General features: G+C 39.3%; 1 protein-coding gene across 3 annotated transcripts in view; it reads right to left on the reverse strand.

The window, feature by feature from the left end:
* Positions 1-21,304, reverse strand: part of sox5 (SRY-box transcription factor 5) — a 247,642-nt gene extending 226,338 nt beyond the window's left edge. For all 3 annotated transcript variants that reach the window (XM_085250797.1, XM_085250799.1, XM_085250796.1), the window contains exon 1: positions 21,079-21,304. The gene's annotated coding sequence lies outside the window, so the exon portion shown is untranslated. The remainder of the gene's footprint in view (positions 1-21,078) is intronic.
* Positions 21,305-26,585: the final 5,281 nt, after the last annotated feature.

The raw sequence follows: 26,585 nt of genomic DNA on the forward strand, positions 1-26,585 counted from the left end.
CTTCTCTTCATCGCCCCCTCTTTCCTACCTCAGACAGTAGAAGAACAAAGTGTATATTTGTAAGTGTCAGGGGAGGCAGGGTAATAAGCACTTAGCCACTGGCCCAGTCTCTCTCAGACCAAACCTCCTGCTCTATGCCTCTGGCTCTCTCTAAGGGGGGAATGGGGTTTATAGTAAAGCTCCTGCTCACTTTAATATGGTACATTACGCTGATGCTGCTGTCAGCTCACATGAGAGTGCAGGCGGTGTGTGCATGCGCACGCGTGCTGTCTGTCTCAGCAGGTTTTCTTCTGGCTTCTACATACATTTGAGTACATTTAGAGCAAACGTGTATGTAGCATGTGTGTACGTGTGTGTGGTGGCAGCTTTATTTCTCTTGCTTCCTCATCAGAACAGCCTCGGGGAGACAGGCAGACACATGAAATATTTAACTGTCGTGTCTTTAAAAGAACAACAGATGCTTTGTTCTGCTAATTAGCACTTAGCATAGAGAGCAGTTACAGTACAGTTGTGTGTATGGATGGGACTGTTATTCAAACTCAGCTGGGGCTTTAAGCAGCCCACTTGACATGCCATGTCCAATTCTGCTCCCTCTCCATCGAACCTGGTGCCACAAGTGGGGTGGGCAGTGGTACAAGAAGGTAGATAAAGACCTCCAGCCAGCACTTAGCAAGAGGCAAACAACTCCAAACATGAGTCAGCATCAGCTATATTTTAACTACCAGCAATGAGCAAAAAGCCAGACCTGCGGAACATGTATAGTTAATTTATGTTCTTATTCTCTTATTAACATCAACTCCATCCTTCTAGAACAGTAAAGGAATAGTTTTGGTTTTATTGCATTGGATGTCTGTGAAGGTTCTCTGTCATCCAGGTCATTGTAGTCTAAGGAGCTTGGAAAAGTATAATTGTATTGGATGTAAAATGAGAGATTTGTACTGGAAAGACGTGGAAAAATACCCATTTTTTAGATGCCTAATTGATTTACTTTTTCAAACAAACTCTCAATGAGTAAAGTTCCAAACTATTCAAGAGATATAAAAAGCAGTCAGCTAGCATTCTCTCTTTAACAGAGTCCTCAGCTCTACTGAGCAGCTCAGTAACATCAAAAATTGCAGAGTGAAGCATCTTAGGAGTCATTTTCATGTACCAACTCTTTTGTCAGGAGTTACAGGTCTGAAAGTTTGGTAATGTTCACTCTGACTGCGTTAAACATTTGCACTCTCAAATGCATCTCTGTAGGGTAATTACAGTTTAATAAAGTTCAGGACTGACAAAAGAAAAGCTTGAAGGACAACATTCCTAGTAACATACTTGTCAATGTCATAAACAAATTTCTATTTACTCAACCAACAAAAAGTTTCACTTTTTAAAGGCGGTAGTGTACACCTCCACAAGGTCATTAATGAACAGCCTTAAATTTCTCCATCAATTCAAAAATCTCAGAGCAGCCATGATAGCACAGTGCAACCCAAAATGATCACATAAAACATGAAGAGAAGAAAAGAGGGCGAGCACATAAGTGAGATCAAGTCAGAAACACATGAAGGATATTCTCACTAGTCCTCTGGAATGTAGGCTTGAGGTACATTAGACAGTTGTTTGTGAAAAGACTGCAATCTAAACGCAGCACAGCTCAACCCAGTCCACTAGTTTTGTCCTTATATAGGGCAGGCTGGTAGAGGGTCATATAACACCCGAGTCATAGTAAGCCACAGCACAACATAAATTAAGACTGAGACAACCAAGGCTAGTTTGAGAAAACAAAAGGCTAAGACTGTCTGCTCCAATTCTGTCACACAGAACAAAAAGGGAAAGAGAGCAAATTGTGTAAAAGTAATATTGTACACAATATGGGTCATTGTTACAAGCAAGACTCTCATTTGTTGGTACCTTTTTCAGTAGCTATGTCATTCTTGATAACTGAACTCTAACTGAATTCTGCATGTGTGTCGGGTATTTGTAGTGGCATGCCCCTCTTGTCCCTCCTCTGCTCAGAGATGCTCGTCTCCTCTCCTCTCCTCTGACACTTAATCAATGCACTGGAAGTAGCCTTTCACACACAATCTAATTATATGGAAATGAAGGAAAACCAGGGGGCCTATGCTAAGTGTGTGAGCATGTATGCCCGCACGGATATACTTGCACTAAGGTGACTGCTCACAGTGACAGAGGTAAGGAAAGCGCAGGAAAGCAAATGGGATCCACATGCACATAACAATAGAGCTGCAGCTGTTGTAGGTAACAACAGGTTCTTATGACCTCTCGCCATAAGAACAGTTTCTCTCGCTCTGCTGTTGGACTCATGAACAATAACCATAAGACTGTTCCCAGCACGTGCTCTGATTCAAACACATGACCCTGTATTGTGTTCTGTGCACCTGTTCCATTTTTGCACTGATCATCCCCTGCATTCATGTATATATCAATCTGCTTCGCACGTTTTATTTTTATTTAAGTTTGTCTTATCGTATGTCTCGCACAAAGTACCACAGCAATTTCCTAATGTTGTAAATCTGCTCAACATTTGGCAAAAAAAACCCTTTCTGATTTTGATTCTGAACAGGGCATGCACAAAATACAAATTCTGAGCTATAACTCAAGAATAGGCCTACATATTATCTGAACTGTATTGTTATTGGTCCCTATTGTGCTCTATTTCTTACCATTCATCAGGATCTGACACATGCATGGAGCTGTAATCTTGTCCCAGAACGAGCGCGCATGTGAGTGTGTGTGTTTGGTGGTGAAGGTGATGATGTAGAGTGGGGTCAGGGTTAACTCATAATAAATCCTGCATGTGCAGCCATTAAAGTGAAGCTACTGCCCAGGCATTTGTCTATGGAGTCATCAATAAAGTGTGATTGCTCAGTTTAACATGGCTACTGTCCTAGCTGTCTTTTTCACTGTTTGAGTTTTAAATCAGCATACAAGCCTATTTATTCATGAACATGTGCATTTTATCTAAACCTTTATTTCCTAACAGGCCATTTTGGATGTTGGAAAAGTTTAAGGTTTGTTTTTAGCACTCTAACTGTACTGCACTATTGTCTGTCACAGCCTCTTTTAATGCTATGCTGCTACTACTACTACTACTTACAAAATCAAATCAAATCCTACAAATGAGGATACTAGCATTTATTTAAACTGTTATGAACAATCATAATATTAAAGTACTGAAGCAACCCTGAAATGAATAAGATGATGGATGGATGTGACAGTCATTAATTAAAAAAAGAAGCGTAACCCCAATGTGGGCACTTTTGTGAAATCACACTGGTGCTATTGGACTTTTACTAGACAACATATCTGGACATACCACATCATCACAACAAGTTTCACTAGTAAGCAGGCTTTATCCATCAAGCCAAGAGCTATCAATTTAGTCAGAAGAACAAGTTAGTCCTTAGGACTTTGGCAGATTGATGTTATGATCATGTTTATCAAATCAAGCGTTTTATATGAAAGCCCTGATATCTTTGTCTAATCAACTTTGAATCGTAAAAGGGAAAAGATTGCTGACCTCTAATTGTGTAACTTCTTCCTTGGCTGCAGCGATGCAGAATTCCAGCATGTATCAGTAACACAGAGCAGTCATAAAGAAATTATAAATGCTTTATCAGGTGGTATACATTAGTAGTATATAATGTTCAATGTTTTTCACAGCAGAGCTTGCTCATGCATATTCATTTTTTATACATTAATTATTTTTTTATTACCATTTGTTTGTTATGTACACGCATATAGATTTTTAAGATGCCCACCCTGAAGCATGTATAACTAACTATACACGTAGTTATGTGTTTCATTGTGTTGGCTCACTCCTTTATGGAAAAAAAATGATATGTATGATATTTTTCAGATGTTCTTTTTGTAATAAAGATTATATAAAATAAGGAAGTGTAGATTTTAAGTCTGGAAAATCAACCCATTGCAGATGTGCCTTAAACTTAATTTACTTCTTATGAGTAAGCAGAGCAATCCTTTTGGTCTTACTGTTTATAACATCATTTCTTTAAAGTGTCGAGTCTAATAATATAGCAGAAGGTGGCCTCACCTTGTGATTGACAAGTTGCTGTTATATGACCATGCAAGACCCTCAGTTTAATTCCAACTGTGGGCACTGTAATCTATGGACTTTCTAAGTTCATTTTAGTTTAACTGTAACTGATAAATGAATAGACTTCTTGCAACAGTGAATAATAAAACAACGCTAATTCTCAATCCACTATACAGTGTGCATAAGGCGATAATGTTTCCACATTACTGGATAGAGTTGGTGCTACTTTGGTGTGTGCATGTCAGAATATGTGAATAACAGCAATACAGTGAAGCTCACGATTGAGTCAAGTGATCTGACAGCTGTCAGTTGAACCCATTTCAGCTCAAATACACACAAACACAGACAAGCATACACACACGTCAATTATGGTGAACTGAGCAGTGGTGAGCTGATTGGGTAATATGTTTACTCCCTGCAGCCACTGTCAGCAACAGACCAACTATACAGTGGACATCACCTGGCACACCAAGAATCAGACAAATGCACAAACATATAGTAATGTGCAGTGTGGTCAGGATGGCAGGATAGTACCACTACCGAAGCTACCAACAAATCGTAAAGAGTATATATATAACCACAGATGCAAAGACTGTACCACATGCATATATAGACACATTTACATAGACACCTATTTAATCTCACTTAATAAGGAATTCCATTTGTTGGAGCTGTAGGGTGGCATTAGGGGTGTCACCAGAACTGATAGTTAAGATACCAATAAATATCAGAATTCAAATTAAGTACCACCTCCATGATGCTTCTATGTTCCATACTTGATGGGCCATAATAACGTGATAGCACACTCTGTACATACCGCAGGGGCGTACCAACAGAATTTAAAAAGAAAAAACTAAACTCAAATGGGAAAGACTACGCTGATCGGCTAATTTTCAATTAATTGCCCAGTCATAGTCCACATGCACAGGAACAAAATAAACTACACAAGACAGTGGAAGAGAGTGACCTACGTGCAGTTGCCATGATAGCGCTGCTCCACCTCATTCACAAGACAGACAGTAAAGGTCAGCTATGGAGGAGCTTTTCATTTGTTGGACAACAAATTGTGTGTGTGTTGGGGGGGAGGGGGGGGGGGGTGCAAAAGGCATCATGTAAATGGTGGTATCATGCTTTTCAGGGCAAGGGAGGAAATTCTTCCAGTGTGCCAAGTACCTAAAAGGACCTCCATCCATTCTGCTACTACAATGTCAGTGGCTTAAAACCACTTTTTAAACAAAAGAGTTTATGTTTAACTAAACTGGACAGGTATTTTGTTTTGGTATTTGGTATCAAGAATCACATAATTCAGCTTGTACTGGTATAGACTACTAAATTCATCATATCGTGACAACACCAAATGACATGGCTACAGCGCTGTGATTTTCAAGCATCCATGGCAGCAGCACATGGAGGCTCTACTTACACAACAATGCTTCATGATTGTTATGGCCCTGTCCATAATCTGTTTTGGTGGCTGTTGTTGTCTGTGTCTTTAAGTCTTTGCAGGCCCCGGAGTGGATGAGCTGACGGCTGCTGATTGGTCCCCTGGTCATGTGGTCTCCTTCAAAATCCCTCACCAGCAGTTGTCCCGGGGCAACCACTGACAGCAGCAGCAGACCTGACCCTGGCCTCCAAAACCTGAGACATTTGTGCCTGTGACTTTGTGCGACTTTCTGAGTTCTGTATATAGTGTGTACATTAGTTTTCATTGTCAATAGCACTGGGACAGAAGGGGTGAGCTGCCTTATTGTTTTCCTTGCACTGTTTTCTCCTGTTTATTTCAGTTAGGGAGTTAGGTGTAGCGCTTGTCTTTTGTGATGTTTGATTTCACATAGGGTTTTAGATAGCACCTCCTCCTGACTTAGCTTGTTTTGTTTGTTATTTTGGCCTTTGTTCACCCCGGAGCTTCATTTTTGCAGTGTAGAAAAATAAACCACCATTCACTAAGAAATTGGTTTTCCCTCTGTGTATGGTTTTGGGGACCAGGGCGGGGCAATCTTTTCAAACTTATGTTGCGTTCCTGTACCCCTAGACTGGGGCGTAACAATGATAAATATTCATGGTTAACGCTAACATGCTGATGCTAACAATGTAGATCGTTTACTTTTGTTGCCCCCCGAGAGATGAAACTTTGAGGTATCAGTTCAAGATTCTGGATTTCGCTCCTTATTGGAGGAATTTACATAACAATGTGCTGCACCCATGGTGTGCTGATGAAAGAAGTTTGAAATCTGAGTAGTGACGCTCTTGTTAGCAGTAGCTGCTACAGTCAGAAATTTGTTGATGCACATGTCTGTGACTGAATTACCACCACAGACCATAAAGTATTTGCATACAGATAAGCTTAACTCCAACAATTGTTATGCATCGTTATTACTGGCTCAAAAAACCTTTTTTTCCATTTTTAAAAATACAGTTACTGATACGGTATACTGGCTCATGCAATATTACTGCAATTCCTTTCTTCTCTATGACTGCTGAAGAGTTGCTCTGAATACTACAGGCTAGGAGCTAAGCAGACAGTAAGACACAGGAGCATCTAGAACTTTAAAGCAAATTTTAAATATTGAAATAAATCAACCCTCTTTTATCAAAGACTAACAAATTAAACTGGATTAGCAAAAATATGACTTGGAGAGAGCCCTGTTGTTTACAATTTTAAACAAAGCATAAAGTTTGGACGGCAAACCAAGAAGTAACATTTTGACTTGATGTTGTCACTTGCCTAAATTAAAGGTCAGTGGATCAGCAAAGTCAGGGCCTCTATACCCTGGGGTCTGGACATATCTGCACCAACTATCTGTGCTATCAATGTAATAACTGTTTACATATTTCTGTGTGAACCAAAATGTTCAGAAGATTAACTGACAGAAATAGTGAATTATTTTACACCAGCTATTATTATCAACTGAGTGAAACTGCAGGTGCTGAGCCAGGAGAGAATAACAAAACAAGTTATGATTGAAGTCTTCAAGTTCAAGGCCCAAACAAAGAAGTCAGAAACTCTGAATCCATGTCTATCAACATCAACTGAAAATCAATCCAACGCTAGATAATGACTATTTTAGTACAGATATGAAATATTATTAAAACTAACAAACTGATCTGCAACATGAACGAAGTAAAAAGAGGAAAGAGGGAGATAACAGTTCATGTGAAGCAGGAACACTGGACCACACCAATAAAACCACACACATCAGAGACAGAAAGGACAAACGAGAAGAAAGGAGCAACACAGGAAGAATTAAGAGGATGTAGGCAATAAAACAAAAGACCAAAAGACTTTAAGAGACAACAAGCGATAGATGGAGACAAAGTGATAAAGAGTGTGTGTGCGCGCATGTGTGTATTCATTATAAAAGTGTTCAAATTGTCTTGGCGTCCTATCAGGTGGCATCAAACCCATGCGCGATCTGGAGGGGGAACTACAAAGTGGATCCTGGGGCCTGCAGAAAGAAGCCTTTTTGATCGCGCTAATTAAAAGCCATTTTGTTTAAAACAAACAGACACAAGTCTAATTGGCTCTTTTCCATAAGAAAGGGAAGGATGCTGAAAGTGGAAGAACGCATGAAGGAGGGAGGATGTGTGTGTTTCTGTGCGTGAGGTAGAACTGGATCAGAGGGAAGCTGTGCTCGGCTGGCACATTCACTGCTTCAGACACACAAGCATACGTAAACAAGGAAGCACACTTTTTTTATTTTTTTTATTTTTTTACTGTAACCCACTACTAAGTATTCCCTAAACATAAAGTAAGACAGGAATGCAAGTCTGTAAGGGGATAACAGGTGGAGATGCGGACAGTTAAAACGCACACAGACACAAATCCAAACAGGCAAAACATTTCAAAGAAAACTGCACGTCTAACTCCACCACACAGTCTATTAAACATCAGCTATTAGTGCCATTACTGTTTCTACAGCACATAACATCTTGTCAGCTTTCATTCATTTGACTGTTTTTCTTCAAAAATCACAGAAAAGTCAACTGGATTATAATAATTTTTCACTACTTTTATAATAACGGTGAGAACGGGACATTCACTCAATGCTCATGGATTGAACACTGTGTCAGGTAAAAATTTGCATGTGCTAAAATTTGAATATTTTCAGTAGGATGCACCTTAAATTAGTCCATGATATGAAGATGTTGTGTAACAGCAAGGTCAAAAGTCAGACAAATGGCTTTTTAGAAAGTCAAAAAAAATGAACAGGTGTATGTATATTTTAACTCCACCACATTATAAATGGTAACGCTGAAATCTAACACACAAAGCTGTTCCTTTCCAAACTGTCAATCGTTAAATTGGACTAGAGGTAAATAGTTTCTGTTACGTTGCTTGTCAACATCACAGCAGATTAAAAATCCCTGAGGAGCGCAGTATGGATACACTGAACATATGAGGGTACATACACGCACACCTGGGTCTGAAAATGGAACATATTGTCTCCCTCCATCTCTGAGTCATCAAATCATGGCCTGCAGCTCCTGTGGTCGATTTCATGTTGTTCTCCTAAGTGTGACTGAACTTAACTGAGCTGAGCTAGACTACAGTCTGAATGATGCTGGACCTGACTACTGACTGGGTCCAACTAACCCAACATAGAGAGATGTAGGAGATTTTACATTTTTTTCATAATGTGTCTTTACAGATTTGCCTGTAAAATGAAATGCAACATGGAATGTCATCACACACTTCCGCTTTGTCTGCATCTTTAAATATCACACACAATGCAGAGGCTTCAGTCGACCCATCTACTGTTGACTGAAGCTCCATTCTTAAGGAAGGGAAACAAGGAGAAATGTTTGAGGTAATTTGAGGTCAAATTACATAAGAACTGGGCTAAAAATCAGTGGCAACTGGTCTTTTGGTGTAGTGGTTTCTGGTTCAAATCTCCATCAGACATAACTGACTGCTTACAGCTATCTGCGTCATCTGCAAAAAAGCAAAGATGAAATCTTAGGCCACCAAAGTGGAGACTCTCTACCACCTGGCACAGATATTCCACCAATAAAAATTATGAGCAGAATCGTGACAAACTGCACACCTGGGGAAAACCAACACTCACCGGAAACAAACATCCACTGACTTACTGCAGGAGGCAAAAGCCATATATGCTGTTCTGTTTATGTTTACATGTTTTAATAAATCCTTGCACATATTCCCCCTTTTTGCAGTGAAATATAAAGAAATTAGAAGTGGTTTGAGACTTTTGATCAGTTTTCTACCATCGCACACTTTCTCTAGGCATAAATTGTACACAAGGAAAAACTGCCTCTCTGACATCACAAAAACAAGTTACAGAAAAACACACAGCAAACATCTTCCTCACACACGACTCACAAAAGTTTCACAATCTCACACGATTATGTTCACAACTATAGCAACAGAGAAATGGGCCGCTTGAAAGGCAGAGGCAATAGAGGCCAATTTTAACAACGCACACAATACACTACATTAGAGTAGCACTTCCCAGTCTTACCGCAACACAAACATTCACTTATCTATATGATAATAGGAGGGCGCAGAGCTCAATGTGACAACAAGAGAGAAACGCAGCACAATGCCAAGCAACGCCTGTAGACAGAAGGATGTGAGATGTAATCTTCTCCAAAGAGAACAAGAGTAAGAGGGAAGAGAAAAGAGGGAGATACACGTCTTTATATGCAATACAGAGTAGGGTCTGTTGACAATGAAGCTGTCAAGGAAAAAAAAAGTGTAGACAACAGGCTGTTGTTTGGGGAGGAGTATCTTTAGAGGAGAAATTGATGTTGGAAAGGGGATGAAATACAGGGAGAACTGTGATACAGGAAGTTCTGACAGCTTTTACAATTGCAACTGGTGAGTGTAAATAAAGTATGATTCTACACCTGACACACGTACAATGTCTCTCTTATATCTAATGTACGTTTGAACTGCTCTAGGTGAAGCATAAAGTGGAAAAAATAATGCGAAGGAGGATGTTTCTATCTTACCTGTGTGGCGTTTTTATGTATGAGCGTGCAAGCTTAAATGCAAACCATGCTTGTTGAACTTCAAATGAACAGCTCATAATTCTGGAGAAGTGCTTATTCGTTACCTTTGACGAAAAATTAGATAAGATCCATTAATAAGTGAGGAGTAACGACATGTTTAGCAGATTACAATTTAAAGACTGTGTGTGTGTTGATGACAGACTAACTAGTATTTGGTCAAATGTTTTAACTAGTTTCTTAAAACGTTTTTCCACCGTGTAGCTTCATGCACAATTTCTATCCACTGTGTAATCTCGTGGCACTGGGACGGCTGGCAGCCTTAACCCAATTTCCCTCGGGATGAATGAAGTATGATCAATCAATCTTCCTGCCATATTAAGTGTACCTATCAGTTGCTTGGTTGGCAGTGCTTGGTTATCTACTCTTGGGTCACACATCACCAGCTTCCAGCATCTCCTCCTCGTTGACAGTGTGTTTTTGCCTCAAGTGGTGAAGCATGTTTGTTGTTCCTGCCTTTAGCAGGAAATGTTTAGTCGCATATTTTGCAAAGTACTGTTCTTTGTTGGAGGTTGCTCCCCTTTTTACGCACGAAATCTTCATCAGAGGCTGAGATGCTATTTTTGCTCTCATATTTCTGAGATTGTACCACTGCTGTACACGGAAGGGAACGTCAATGCATGACTTCCCTACATCATTGCTTCAAGATATGACACTTGTTTAAACGGTATATATATTTATACTGGTATTATCACAGATGATGAGGCACAAATCTACCTGAAACATTCTGAAAACTGCACTGAGGTACTTATAGTCTACAGACATAATAATTTCTTGAGAAACTGGCTAGATAAATAATGGAAAATTGACTGAGGGGAATTAATTTATCTATTTTAAGTGGATCAATCAAGACTTGTGATTATCAGTTTACATTCATGCATACACACTTCTGTGATAGTCTCATTTGCATGTGATGCAACCTCTTAGGAAATGCAACCAAGTGTAAATAGCTATATCTGGTAGAAATATAACATGTAAAAATGGAACTCAATATAAACATGAAATACTGACTTGTGCAAAGATGTTTCTTTCAAATAACATGCAATACGTAACAGGCTGTGACTGTACCTAGCCTCTTCCTAGTAGTAATGCTAGCCTAAGAGCCAGTAGTTCTGGATAATTCAAATTAACTCAGTTGCTTCCAAAGTCTTCCATCTTTTTACCCTGCAGTGATTTCTTCTGTGGTAACTGTTGTTCAAAGTTTATTAGCTCCAACTCCATCATGGTCAGCTCAGTCTTAGTCTGAAATACAGAGTTAATTTTATTTCCTAATAAAAATGATCAGTAAAATAATCAGGAGATCAACAAATAATAAAAAGCGATCCAGCACGGGTGCCCTTCTTCATGTCCCGGATGGAAGGACCCTCACTCTACCCCCACGACAATTACCACCCATGGCGCATGGCAAAAGAGCTTTCTTACCCCTTTCATCATTTTTCATCTTCTGATGTTTTGCCATGTTTAGTGGTAGTGGTAGTGGGGGGCCTAGCTAGATAATGAGATAACATGATAGAATAAAAAAGGTTCTGAATTACAGTGGAGCAAAAGACCATGCTTTCAGCCACCACGAAAACCAATAAAAACTTATTTTTGTAAAATGAGTCACAAAACTTTCACAAATACATATTTTTTTTGCCTATAATACAGTCGAGGTCCTTTTGGATTCCCCCTGTTTCTGGTATATGCAAATCTGGGCAGATATTTTTCCTGTCATGCTAAGCTAGGCTAAAAAAGCCCTGATGTTCCAATTCCTGCTCTCTACTTAACAGAGATTGCATTGATCTGCTCATCTCAGCACTTTCTCCAAAATACTGAACTTTTCCTCTCACGCTAGCCTGCGTGTGACAGGACAACAAATAATCAGAAAGAAAGAAAGAGGGGAAGAAAAGAGCAAGAGAAATCACAAAGGAATTACACTTTCTCCTGGCTCATATGATCTATTATTAATCCAATTTTGCACGGACTCTTAAATTTTTGGGGGGGAGAAAAATCACATTGAGCAAATTAATGAGGTAAACGTAATGATCTGAGATGATCAAAGGATATCAGTGTTGGGCAAAGTATAGCCACCAATTAGTAAAACAAGCGCAGGAAAGGGACTAAAATATGCACCAACGCTCCTGATGAAAAGACGGGGTCAGAGAGAATGGACTAATTTCACAAATGAAACGACGTACAGCAAGACAGGCCCGCGTGTGTGTGTGTGTTCCAGAAGGAGGGGTGTGTGTGAATGCGGGTCATGTTTGGATTCCCCCTGGGTCTACAAGCAGAGAGAGTAAGAGAGGTCCCACAAGAGCAGCAGGAGAGGAGCTGGCTTTACTTTGATAACAATAATAAGGTAGTTCTCCCTCACACTCTCTCTCTTTTTTTATTTATTTATCCAGCTTTGGCACAATGTGTACTGCCGCTCTCGTTTGATCCATGAAAGAAGCTTGTTATGTTTTTCTTTCCCCCCCACCCTTTTTTTTTGAAGAGTTTGATGCACAAAGGAACAGGAGAGTGGAAAAAAAAAAAACTTTGGAAATAGGCGCCCTCTGTCCGAATTGGACTTCGGTTCGTTAGGAAGGCCTCAAGAGGTGTACTTCTTTTTGTTGGCTTTTGTTTTGTATATTTCTGGATTACGCTTTTTTTTTTTTTTTGAAGGGGTGAGAGTTGCTTGACCTTCTGAATAAGTGTCTGCATAAACTAGTTGCAGGGGATCTTATACCCGGTTTCAGTTCCATATTTTTATTCTTCGGCTCAACTAGCTTACTTTGCATGAGTGACATTTCAAAATAACTGTTTTTCTTGCACTTGGCTTTAGCTCCTCTTTCTTTAAGCTAACTTCACTCAGGATGGATGGATGAGTTGTGCATATAAAGTTGATTCTGCATGTAATGGTGCACTTAACAATATAATGGTAGCTGTAAGGAAAAGATGGATGACGAGACAGAGGTTATGCACCACTTCACAGTTGTTGCCAGTGAAACAGCACTACAGTAAGTCAAATTTAAGGTCACTTACAGACAGCAAAAAATGACCTAGTGTATAGTAATTCTTAATCCTTCAAGTGCATCAGCTAAAGAACTAAAACAATATAAAACGTTAACATTTGCCCAATTTTTTATTTTTTTTTAAATTATAGTAAAGTGTAAAATGCCTAAAAACTCTTTAATATGTGCCTTACAGTTTCTACTATAAGCTTTTAACGTTTGCCAACTAGATTATCATTTATTGGACGAAGGGTGGGTATCATCCTAATGCCCTTAAGGGGTCTTCAGAGATCTGCTCAATGTTAAAGACTTTAAAAAAAGGGTTAAAATTTTTATTGATGGTGTTGATTCCCAAAACAGAACAACCCCATAATCTGTCTCTGCTCCACATTGAGCAAGATTGATTGATTAGTACAATCTATTTAGTCCGGTCTCCTGGTCCATAGAAACAAGACAAGCAAACAGCAAAAGACAGCAAAAAACAAAATATATTTGCTATGTCAGTGATGTAAAGTACAAAACTTCGATTTAATTATGCCAAAAATGTTAAAAGTTGAAATTCAATCATAACTGAAGCTCCCAAGGCCATAAATGACAGATAAAATGAAATCTAAGTGGTTTTCTGGTATATGGAATGAGAGAGTTAATGTCTACTTCGTGAACAATGACCAACCTTCACAAACACACACAGACACCGTAAGTGCCATCGAAAAACCCCCAAAGATATTTCTAAGCTCATGGAATGAGCTAACAGTCTGACTCTTCTCCCTTCCTGCTTCAAACATATCTTCCATTTCATTCCACACACCTCCACAGATCATGTGTTCGACTGTCCCTTTCCGTTTCATCTTTTAAAGTCAAATATTATAATTGCTCCACTGGGAACAAAAGTACACAACACATTTCTCACTTTAATAACAATGGATCATTTTATGCTTTTAATAAAAAATTAAAAAATAAAAACATAGGAGGTAGCGGAGAGGAGCAGATAAGACAAAAATTTGAATTTTAATCTTAACCTTGGAAAAAAGAAAGACCGGTGGGGAGTAAGGAGGGGCGTATTTCGCTGCCATCCTAATTTTTTTATTCTTGGCTCATGTATCTTATTCTATTTTTATCTTATTGTATATTTATTTTATTTTATTCTACTGTATATAGTATTTTATTTTATTCTATTCTGTACAGTTGTGTACTGTATTTATTCTTATTGTATTCTAATTTTTGCCTCATAACTTTTGCACTGTCCACTTCCTGCTGTGACAAAACAAATTTCCCACGTGTGGGACTAATAAAGGTTATCTTATCTTATCTTATCTTATCTTATCTTATCTCTCTAAGCCTTTGTATGTCTACATGCTGGACTGAGATGCTGGTAGGACAAGTCACTTAAGCCCATTACTCTAATAATTTATATGTCTTGGCAGCACACTCCTCAACCGCATTCAAAGCCTACAGATACATAAAAAAGACATCTGTTTGAGAGAAAAAACAGAAATATCAGCTAAAGCGAAAAAAACAGCGATTCAGTCTGCAAAGGTGGACTTGTTTGAGGTTCACTGATAAGGCCAATGATAAAACTTATAACTCTCAATATAAAAAATAATGATAATAATAATAAATAAAGCAATGAAGACACAATCAAATCAATGTCAGAGGGGAAAAAAAGAAAGTTAGCTGGCAAACTCACAGTAAAAATCACAAATTGCTGGGCATTTAAAAATTCCAACAAATAAGAGCTTGACTGATATCTCATATCAATGCAGATATCTGGCGATCTAAAAATCCAATATTTCCATATATCAGATGATATTTTTATTGCTTTTGGGGCAACCCTACCTTCCTTCTGTGGTAGAACACAAGTAAAACATAACATATCTAACTCTGCACTGTTTGCAATCAACATCACCGTTACCTTACTTGGTCATGCTGCCCACAGTATATATATTATTTTCCTCATCATTTGTGGACGACTCCTTCACTGCTGCTATCCCTGCTTTTCGCATTACCTTTCCCCCAGCCTGACTACGTCATCATTTTGGTAGTCTGCTGATGTCTCTTATTCTCCCAAGAGAATTCTCATTTCATTCTTATTCTCATTATTCTCATTAAACTGTTCTAAATTTTCACGGTTTTCAGATTTTTAAAAAACTAAACCTATTTTGGCTGCTCCTCTTTTCACAAGGGATCACCACAGAAGATGGATCTACATGTTTGATGTGGGAGACTTTTATACCAGTAGCCCTTCCTGATATAACCCTCCAAGGAACTTATCCTAGGTTCATTGGCATATTAGCCAAATGCGCTGATCACCAGACTATGAAGCCACTGTTTTCTGACTTTTAAAACAATCAACTTTTCTTTTCTTTAAATTGGGATTCATTTTACATTTGGGATTTTTTTGTCATTTCACCTTTAATCTTCTAGTAAATTAGTCACCAGAAAAATACCTTAACGGCAACACAACTACTGTTGGCAACTGAAAAAAAATTAAGTTTATTTAAACAAATTGTTCAGCTGCTCCTGAAATCCACTTGCTCAACATGTTCTTACTGTTGGAATTCATAGGCTCACTTTTTCTTACAAATTTATGAAGCCTTCAAATAGGGCTGTGCAATATGACCAAAACCTCATATCCCAATATAAACATTTATCGTCTTGACAACAATATATATCACAAACATTTTATGTTTCTGTAAATTCTGTGAATCTTGAGCAACTGGACTTGCATGAAGTGTTTTCAGCTGGGCGTCGTGTAACCGGAGTCGAGTGTTTTGACCGATGCATGAAACTATACATTTTTAAGCATAAGTTGTAACGGCTGCAGTTTTCTTTGTGAGGATTTATTACACGGCGTGCTGCGGGGAAAAGCCTGTTCTAACGTTTGAGTCTAAGCTTTATTTGGAGCACATTGTAGCATCCCTGGCTGAATGATGGTCTCTTATACTGATGCTTCACAGAGGTTTTATTGGAAATGTCTTTATTGAAACATTCAGTGAAGACACCGTAAGAGCTAGGAGCAAAACAAAACCAGCAATATTAATACCATAACATCAAAGGAAACAAATTTCTCCTGCTCACATATAGCATATACATCAAATTTACATCACTCAATTCATTATATCACCTCACTAACTTACAACTACACATAAAGGTCAAGGTCAAGGTTAACAATATAAACTCTATTAAACGACATTTTGATTGCATGTAACTTATTCCGTTAAAGGAAACATTAACAACCCTTGTGCCACTGTCAGCCAGGTACTAATTGGCAAAGTAAACGTACATATTTTTCACTTTAAGGCATACCATTTACCATATCCTAAAAGAAACGTTAATGACAGCCCTTTAACGGTTTTGTGCCAGTTTCCTGTTTCAAAATAAAAGCATGGATTTCAAAATAAAACCGAAGTGCCTTTCAAACAAACATAAAAAATATTTACCAAATTTAAAGGTCATTTACACACGTGACGGCTCTTTTTTTGTATCACATCCATAAACTCTCTCCATACTCTTTCACGTGATTCTTACGTAGGCGGTAGAAAAGGTTTCCCGTGTTTGATTCTGAGGTAGGGACCAGTTTCCTCCAAAATTTGCATAGTACAGTTTTCTGATCGGTGTCAGACTTTTCATAACCAAACCATGTCCATGCTACAGAGGTAGCCCCATGTTTGGGAGCAAGGTCCTCAATTTGTTTTGACTGGCCTGTTTGTCATTATTTCAGTTTATTTTGAAAAATCTCAACAGGATCTTCAGCTTTATTGTGAAAGGCTTATGTGGAAACTAAACAAGCGGACGGCGGAGCCACTAGTTGTGTTTACCATCGTTGTTGCTAACGACAAAGAGTAAAAACAGTTGCTTATTCGTCTGTAGTGTGGTTATTATAAATATAAGAGAAAAAGAGAACTTCAAGAAATTAATATACCCACTACAGTGACCATCAAAAAAATATATATATATTGCCGTAAACAGTTTATTTTGCGACACCACAAAACAAACGATAGCATAATATAAAACGATAGACGTTTTCATATCGTCATCCGATATATATCGTTATATCGAACAGCCCTACCTTCAAACAACCTTCAACCTGACATGGATCAGACAGTGACTGTCCCTATTTGTACAATTCATCATAAAAACCACCCAGTACTGGGCAGGGCTGGGAGGCAGTGATGCTCAGATTTTTATGTACTATCAAATTGAAGTTCATTAAACTTTCATTGCATGTGTTTATTATTTTCATTTTGGCCAAATTTATAAATTGGCTAAAGTGATGTTTAGGGAAATAAGATGCATTTCACAAACCCCATTAACCACATTTGTGGATTATAAACTTAAACTAACCAAATTTTTTATTGTATTCTCCAAACTGATAATAGCACAAGCATTTAAGAACTACAAAGTGCAATTACTGCACAGCCATATCTCTCAGTGAGCTAAGAATATGGACAGTCATTCAAAGATAACACACTTACTGGAAGTTACTTGGAAGGTGTTTAATGAATAATTACTGTAACCAAACAAAGCTCCACTTCAAATGCCTGCTGTCTGTTCCAATTTACACTCAGCTGTTATATTTCATTAGTCTACAAGTCACACAAACATACTCTGATAGCGAAAGAAGAGAGGGATATGCTCCAGCAAGTCACCACATGTTGGGGGATTTGTTTACAGCTTCCTGTCTTGTAAGAGATCAACACCCCGTTAAATCAGTGACACTCAAACGTGCAGCTTCTTCACCTGAGCCCTAACCTCATATGCGTGTGCACAAAAATCCGTGTGTGCGTGTGTGTGTGAGAGAGAAAGAGCGGGACCATGACCGAGGGAGAAAGAGCACCTCATCAGTCGCATTGGGAAAATACCATTCAGAGACTGACAGATGTCTCTCTCCGTCTGACTCTTACCTGCATCTAACAATGTGTCTCGCTCCGTGGGCCTGGGGACATGCATACACCCACTTTGACACACATGCACAACAATGTAACAAACAAACTCAGTGTGCCTGTCTGTGCGTGTGTGTGTATTTCTGTGTACAGTACATGTTTGTGTTTTCATCACTGTCTAAAACAGAGCGGAAACCAATCCCTGATGCTACGGACAGATAACAATATCCACCGCTGCCAAGCTCCCACAATAACAACTGGGAGCGCAGCAGCAACTGATACTGTAGGACTGTAAATAGCAGACGCACTTCACATTCGGTGCAGATACAGTATCACTCAGCAATGACTGCAATTGGTTGTTCAAATAAAACAAGCACAGAGGGTGCAGGGAACTCTGAATACAGAATAGCACAGAAAAGAATAGCCTAATAATAAAATCCACAGCTCTGATGGCAATATGTCAGAAATAAAAATACAGCTGCTTTATCCGTCATTTGTCATGTACTATAGATGATGAAGTCAGATCTTGCTAATGGAGAAAAATGGTTTTACCTCAGTAATCTTTAGTAGCTCAGTTATACTAATAGTGTCAGACGAGACTGGATGGTAAAAGAATGAGCTTTGCAGTCTGCTTTAGAAGTAAAAACGTAGATCACACAGAAGCACAATCCCTGAACCAACAGAACACTGTTTTATGGCCGAATCTCTTTACACCTGAGCAGCTTTGACTTTTACCGCCTCTCATTCTTTAAGTCTCTTAAAGAACGACGGATAGGGGAAGATGCTGACCCTAAAATTACACAGTCACTGACACAGCACCACATGCAATAAAGGGAGGCTTTACCCTGCAGGATGCCGAGGCAAGTAAGGCACAGATAAAGTGCAAACAAATAACAAAAGCTACATCTCAGACCTCATTTAATATGTTATATGTTAAAGTTCATGACAACATATTTAGAAAAAGACTGAACAAGTACAGCTTGTTTGGAAGGGTTGCCAGGGGAAAGCCTTGTCCCTCTAAAAATAAAACACGGCAGCACCACTTAGGTTTGGAAAGTTGCATCTGACCAAACCACAAGAGCTCTGGAAAGATCGCTCTGGACCAAGGTGGAGATGTTTACCCATTAAGCAAAGCAATTCACAGCAAATCAGCACAAACACTTCGTACCAACATCAAGCATGGTGGTAGTGGGGTGATGATTTGGACTTAGGCACCTTGCAGTCAGTGAATCAAACTCCTCTAATGGTGTTAGTGAAGTATTGTAGGAGTGATGTAACTCTTTGGAGGTGAAATTACAAAACAATGCAGACACATACACATGAAAGTTAGGTGTACCACAACTCATTTTCACAGGGATTTATTATTTATCCAAAAAACTATTTTGCTTGTTATTGGCTTAAGTGAGAGTGGTAAAAGGTCGCGTAACCTGAGGTCGCTACTGATGGTCAGGGTTTTAATCTGAACATAAAATTTCCACCGATCTTCATCTGCTTATCCCATTCAGAGTTGTGGAGGCCTGGAGCCTATCCAAACTGTCATAGGGTGAAAAGAGGCATACAGCCTGGACAAGTCACCAATCGATCGTAAGGCTAATGCACAGAGACAGACAACCATTCATGTGACAAATTTAGAATCACCTCATCCATGTGTTTGGACTGTGGGAGTATCCGGTGAGAACTTACGCAGACCCATGGAGAGCATGCAAATTCCCCACAGAGCGGCCCCAAGCAGGATTTGAGCCCAGGACCTTCTTGCTGTGAAACAACACTAAAAACCAACCAAAACTAGAAAGCCAAGCTATCTCACTGTGATTAAGACAATTTTAATACTGAATAAAGATGCCCCTCAATCACTGTCTTGTAGATAATCGTGTTACTATAATTGTCCTAATTTGAAAGCTTTGACATTAGCACAAGTCCTGTTCTAAACTATTTTCCCTGCTGCCCTTCATTCTGTAAGCCTATGGAGTTTGATTAAAGCCATTAAAGTGGATGCATAATTTAGACGAACATGGCAACCAAACCAAATGACAAACTCAGCTAATTCTGTTATAGCAAAATTACTGATAGCATCTTCTCTGATGTGGACATCGGGTCAGCTGGAGGCGCAGTCGAAGATTGCAGCGGTCCCAGATCAGATGTACACACTGGAACTCTTTCCCATGTTGCTTGTCTGTGTTTATTGTGTTATGGTGTGTTGATATCTGTGCATTCCTGTATTATCCTTTTGTGTTACACATTTCGATGTTTCTTTTTCCTCGCTACCTAGCCTGACCTGTCTCCCCAATGTGATGTTTGTGTATTGTATGTACGGTCGGCAAGGTCTGTCATCTCTGTTGTGGGCAAAAGACCTGCAACTGACAAATAAAACATCTCATCTCTCATCTCATTTCTAGGAAATGAGAAGCAGCCATAAAAAAAGTAAAATAAACCCAAAATATTCTGATGAAAACCTTGAACAATTACAGATGCAACTGAAGCTGATTCCCTGCAAATGCAGAACGGTTTTCTTTGTTCACCAAAGAAAAACACAAATGTGCACCTCATGCACGTGTAATTTTCTAAATCCAGTATAAGCACAGCCCTTTAAAAAAAGTTTTCCACATGCTTGCTAATAGATACTTAAGAGATCCAGTTAATCCCACACAGACCCACAGTGTCAACAAAAACAAAAGCCACGGGCAAAATGTAAGTATCTATAGAAACATTACAGCATTAGAGAACTACCGCTCTCTCTCCTCAGCTCGTCCACCATCCCTCTCCTGCTTTTTGAGAGGCAGGGCGGTGATTGGCGGAAAAAAGCCTCCCTCAATCCAATCCCTAATCCCCAGCAGGCTTTTAAAACATATGACTGGAGGAGGACCAGCGGCGGCTCTCTCACGCTGTCCTCTTCCAAGCGATATTTTCTCTGTGCTATAGCTGCAACAGAAGCAGCCGTCACAGAAGAAGCGAAGAGAAGCTGTGCGGTGGGGGTTTAAAAATTTAAAAAGGTGCTCATCCACGACCGTGTACCCTGTTCTGCATGCTCTGAGTCTTGGAGAGCAAAGTCGCACTGCCAGGCTGCCCTTGTTGCCTTCGCTTCTGCAACTTTGACTGCATGGTGGGAGGTATCCCTAGCTCTTTAACGACTTACCGGATGCTGCGCTGCTGAGGAGCCCGTCTTTCCTGTGACTCCCGTTCTCCACTGGTCTCTCTCACTGAAAGACAGGGAGGTGATGGAGGTCGGTAGAGGGGGAAGACTGCCGCCGCTGCTGCTGCTGGTGATGGTGGTTTGGGTGCTCACATTGATTTGTGTCACTTCTCTGTCTCTCTCTCCCTCTTGCCACACCACCTCTTTTCCACTCTCTCTCTTCACTTCACTTCACATTACACACACATGCATGCACACATACAGGACAAGATTTGGGCAAATTACACAAAGCTGAGACACTAAGGGCAGGAGAAGTCAATTTGTTTCCTCTTCACAATAGCTACTCCTCAAGTCAAGACATTTCTCTTACCAAGAACAAACTATTAAAAGTCTACAACTGATGTGTAACCAGAAGGTAAAATCTAAAACACATGAGGTAAAATCTGACCTGAAGCTGTAGACTGTCAAGAGGAATAACTTTGAATGTGCCACTATCATAAGTTGCCATCACCAGTGTGTGAATGTGTGTGTGAATGGGTGGATGACTGGATATGTAAAGCGCTTTGGGGTCCTTAGGGACTAGTAAAGCGCTATATAAATACAGGCCATTTACCATTTACCATAAGTTGTAAAACACTTCAAAACCACAAGCTTTATATTCCATCTGCCTTAGAACCAGGTTTCTGCCAACTACAGTAAGTAGGCTCCTTTGAATGACTACCAGGCTAGCAAATAATACCAATTTTAAATGCTGCCTTGTAGTAGGTGGGTTTACTCAAAAAAAAAAAAAACCCAGACGTGTAATGTAAAATCCTCAGTGTCACCTGCCCTGCACTAAACTGCGAGGGAGAAACCACACCTTGAGCCGGAATAGTTGCAGTCAGTCATTTAAATGATTTGGTGACGTTTACATTTAGCCCGAGGCTAAACTTTGGCCTACAATGAAAGCAAGCTAGTCCAAAACTGGGATATTTTAGCTTAAAGGCAGTTGTGGCTACTATTTCTTTTTTTAGTACGTCTACTGCTATCGAAGTATAATGGTTAACTTTCAGAATAAAACACTCACCCTTCGGCCGCAGAAAAAAAAGAAAAAGATCTTTTTTTCACACACCTGTTAAGCTCGCGAGGACCTTGACTAAACTGTCTAATTTGCATACATCGCAGTGCCCCCCTCCTTCTTCCCCATTGGTCCAAACCGCTCTTTCCTAGTTCACTCATTGGCTGATTTAATTCTGATTTTTCATTTTTAAAAATGACATCGCATACTTAATTTAACTTGAACTTGAACATTGGAAACTAAGTAAATTTGGCAGGTGGTAAATATTGGGGGTTTTCTTATATGTTATGTAGCCTTTTTTATGTGGTGCCGAAATTAATTAAAAACTGGTCCTCATCCAGACTGCGAAAATTCACATGAAGGCCAGAAAAAGGACTCAAAAAGTGGAGAAACGTTTGGCACATGGTTTGTGAAGTAGAAGCCAGACAGAAAAATATATCAGATGAAAATAGGCCATGTTTTTGCCTAGATAACCTGTTTGATAAGACAATGGTCTTTGGTTGGAACCATTAGTTCATGTCAATGAAATTGGGACAACTTGTGCATTTATTAGTAGAACCCTGACTTTGATAACTTGTGAAATAAAGCTAATTATTTGTCATACAGTACTGTGTAAAAGTCTCAAGGCAACCTTTATTTCTTCATATTTTGTTTGCAAAGTACCTTCTTGTAAGATTTTTTTTTAATGCTCTTGAGCAATATTTCTCAAGGAATTTTGAAGGGTTTTCAAAGTTTTCCTTTGGACTCATTTTAGATAATTTAGCAAATAGCCAATTTTAAATAGCATCTGTAGACACTTTGTTGCTAGTAGTTTGTTGCAAAAACACATAATTTGTACCAATTTCTTTAGCTGAATCTATGAAAAATACCAAAGATAAGACAATTCGACAGGCATGTGTTTGTGCACCAACATTGTGATTCCCAAATGCATTGAGGGAAAATTTGGCATATATTGGCAGGTTGTCCTTTTAACGCAATTGAGGACACTACATGTGTTCACCATTCAAAGAAGAGCTTTAAATGTTCCTCAGCCTGGAGAACTAATTCTAAAGACCGCGTAAAGAAATTACAAGAAAGCCTGCTAAGGTGATAATACCAAATACTGAATTTCAAACTCATTATAATTGTACAAACTATGGTTAGGGCTTAAAAACTGTATTTTATCTAAGTTTGCACATGTTTCAATCAATCAGTGGATATTGATCACATACTGTGATTTTATTTCACAAAATGACAGCATGAAAACACCCCATGAAGATTCCATATGGGTTCACACTGCTCCCTTTCCTGAAAATCATCAGAAAACATTCAAATAAGAAGAGACTCATGACAAATGCACAAATGGACAAGTCTGATTTAATGTTTGAGCCACAACGTTTTGTGCTATTGTTCAACACTCAGCCAAAATTGTAAAAACAAAATGCCAATAACTATAACAATAAATGCATGCTGGGCACAAGTCAAAATTATTCTGCAGCTTTCTAACAGAGTTAGACCACATTTGTGATGCTACATTAACAACTGCATAAGCCGTTAAGTACAATTTTCCTGGATGTTAAAAATCTTGGCACCCACCAGAGCGCTAATGACCATTCACCAAAGGAGAATCACCAGTACTGTGATACAAATATTGCCATTTTTTAGATGTTGAAAACAATTGTGTATAGCCATAAACAACAGGCAAATGTGCTGACTTACATCAGGTAAATTAACACAGACTTGTTTAAACAATATGCATAGCCAGTTGTGCTTAATTCATTTTTACTGATACGCCACCAAATCACAACAAAAATCACTTTAAGGCACTTTATATTCTAAGGCAAAGGCCCTACAATAATAAAGAGAAAATCCAAACAATCAAATAACCTCCTATTAGCAAGCACTCAATGACAGTGGGAAGGAAAAACGTCCTTTTAACAGGAAGAAAACTCTGGCAGAAGCAGTTTCAGGGAAGGGCGCCGATCTGCAATGGCCTGTTGGGGGCTAAAGCACATAATAACTTCCTAAAGACCCATTCTAAGCCAGGAAAAACCCTGCTGTTCTTTTAAAATAGCGCCTTAAGGCAACTGTTCCTGGGATTTGGCTCTATATATAAATAAAATTGAATTGTACTGAATAAAAAACAAAAAACTTCTTTTGAGTAGTTTGGCCCATTTATCTCTTTGTTTATTTTTCTCCAGGAGTGCTTCTGATTGAGGTAGGGTCTTTTCTCAATGATGTTTTACTAAGTCGCCCAATCAAAGAACAATATGTAGGCAATGGCATCCCCCTGCTGATACTGACTGAGCTGGGAGCTGCTCAAGACTGGGCACCACAACCAAACAGGCATCAGACACAGGACCTCTTAACCAGGAAGGTAAGCAATGACCGAGCTGTAGCTCAGAGCAAGAAGGTGGAGCCAGCGATAAATAGTCAGTCTTGCCCTGGAGTCTGAGTGAGCAAGGTGCTCACTTGTCATTCACAAATACAGATCAAAATAGGCGGGGGGTGGGGGAGTGGGAAACATCATTTTCAGGTTCTGAAGAAAATTTACTCACACTCAGTGGTTTAAATCACATATTCTTTGCCATTGTCAGACCTCAGCCACTGTACATATATAAGAGGTTTCAGGCTATTTTGCACCATTAAAACATGAGTGAGCGGGTATCCTGTGAAAGAATGCCTTTGTCTGCAAATGCACAGCACAGGAAGGACAGGCTGTACAGTACTCATTAAGTCTCTTGAAGTCTTTAACGGTGCTACCAGCCTGCAGCAAAAATCCATTCATAAATTTTCTTCACTCATTTTTGTTAAATCGATAGTAACAGTCTACTGCCACGCTGGAATATTCTTCATCCGGACAAACAATTGTGATGTAAGTTGTTGTTATTGATTTAATCATTAAAAGGATCCAAAAATATATACTTTTTTTCTTAAACATATTTTTGGGATGCAGAGACTTGGAAAAGCTTGGTGATATCATGGTGGAGAGGACCGATCAATAGACACTTTCTGTTGTTTTCTCCTTTATTTGCCAGCCATCTGTAGCTCCCAGATAAGCTTCCCTGTCTTGCACTTAGTAACAGCATATTTTATAAAATATGTTAACATTAAAGCATTTCACATTGATTAGTGGGCACTACTTTTTCCTTTGTGATGGTCACCAGCTGCAAATTGTCTTTTTGCCAAGCTTCTTATTTGCTATCGCATCGCTGTTTGACTCAACCAAAATGATTCACCCTAAATCACTGTTACCTCGCTCTCCATCCATGTATGCTTAGTTGTTTCTAATGTGCGTCCCGCTGCCCACTGTACCTTGTAAATGCCACAGTATGCCTTTGCAGAGGAGAAAGAGGGCTCAGGGGCAATCAGCAGAAGCGTGGGGGCAGAGCGGATGCGCTTCAAAGGCTGTCAAAACTATATTATATGGTTGATCCCTGTCCAATTCACTTTCACAGTTCAATAGCTGCTGTATGTTAAAGCTGAAAAACAAAGACAATCATTGGTGTCTCATCATTTTAAAGTTAGCGCACAAGAGGCTTTTTCTGTGTGTGTTAGAGAGGAGGTTGGGGAGGCGGTCAAACAAGGGAAAGTCTCAGCAGAGTGACCGCATAGGTCAGGTTTGACACACTTTATTATTCATTCACTGTCTGTCCTCAGCTGTGCTTAGCTCATCAGTGTGTGCGCACACACACACGCACACAGAGTTTCCCCTAGGTGCGGCTTTTACTGCACATATGCGCCTGGACGATGCACAAATGTCAAGAGCAATAACTGGGATGTCACTCCAAATTCACTCTCCTCTCTTCAGTGTTTAGCAGCTAGGTAACTCAGGGATCTGTCTTTCTCTCCGTCTCTCTCTCCCATGGTGTGAGTGTGTTTCTACATATGTGTGAGTGTGCCTGCGTGTGCCCTAACGTCTCAAGGTCTATGATGTTTTTGTTTATTCATTTCAGTTCAATTTACCTTCAGGTGCTTCAGGATGACTGCTAAATTATCAATATTATTACAGTATAAACATATAATCATTTCTCTATTTTAAAGATCCCTCGTATCTTTAATATCACACCTGGAAATTTTAACCACCATCATCCTGCAACTCTTTGTCTTCTTAATTTACTACAAGGTGAAAACTGAGATATATTTACTAAGAAAATAGCGCCTCCATTCCTGGAAGATTCCTGGGAACTCGTGGGTGTAGAGCAGGAAGGTCCAACACTTTATTTTAAAACAGTTTATTTGTTCTGTAAGCGTTGATATGATCCTTAAACACCACACCTCTTAGTATTTGTGGGTCAAATTTCCATGTACTCTGATGAATTTAGTTTTTATATTTGTTCTTTACTCTTTGTTTTAATCTTATGACATACTATCAGATTCTCCTGTGACCTAATGCGATCTGATATTACGCTGTCTGTTGACTTACACAGTCTGCATGCCAGCTTTCCTTCTTGTCTTCAATATAGTTGCTCTT

Source organism: Mchenga conophoros, linkage group LG17 (genome assembly GCF_057382185.1).
Source record: "Mchenga conophoros isolate Kocher_MC1m ecotype Shallow Benthic linkage group LG17, M_conophoros_male_GT1.1, whole genome shotgun sequence".
Taxonomy (NCBI): Eukaryota; Metazoa; Chordata; class Actinopteri; order Cichliformes; family Cichlidae; genus Mchenga; species Mchenga conophoros.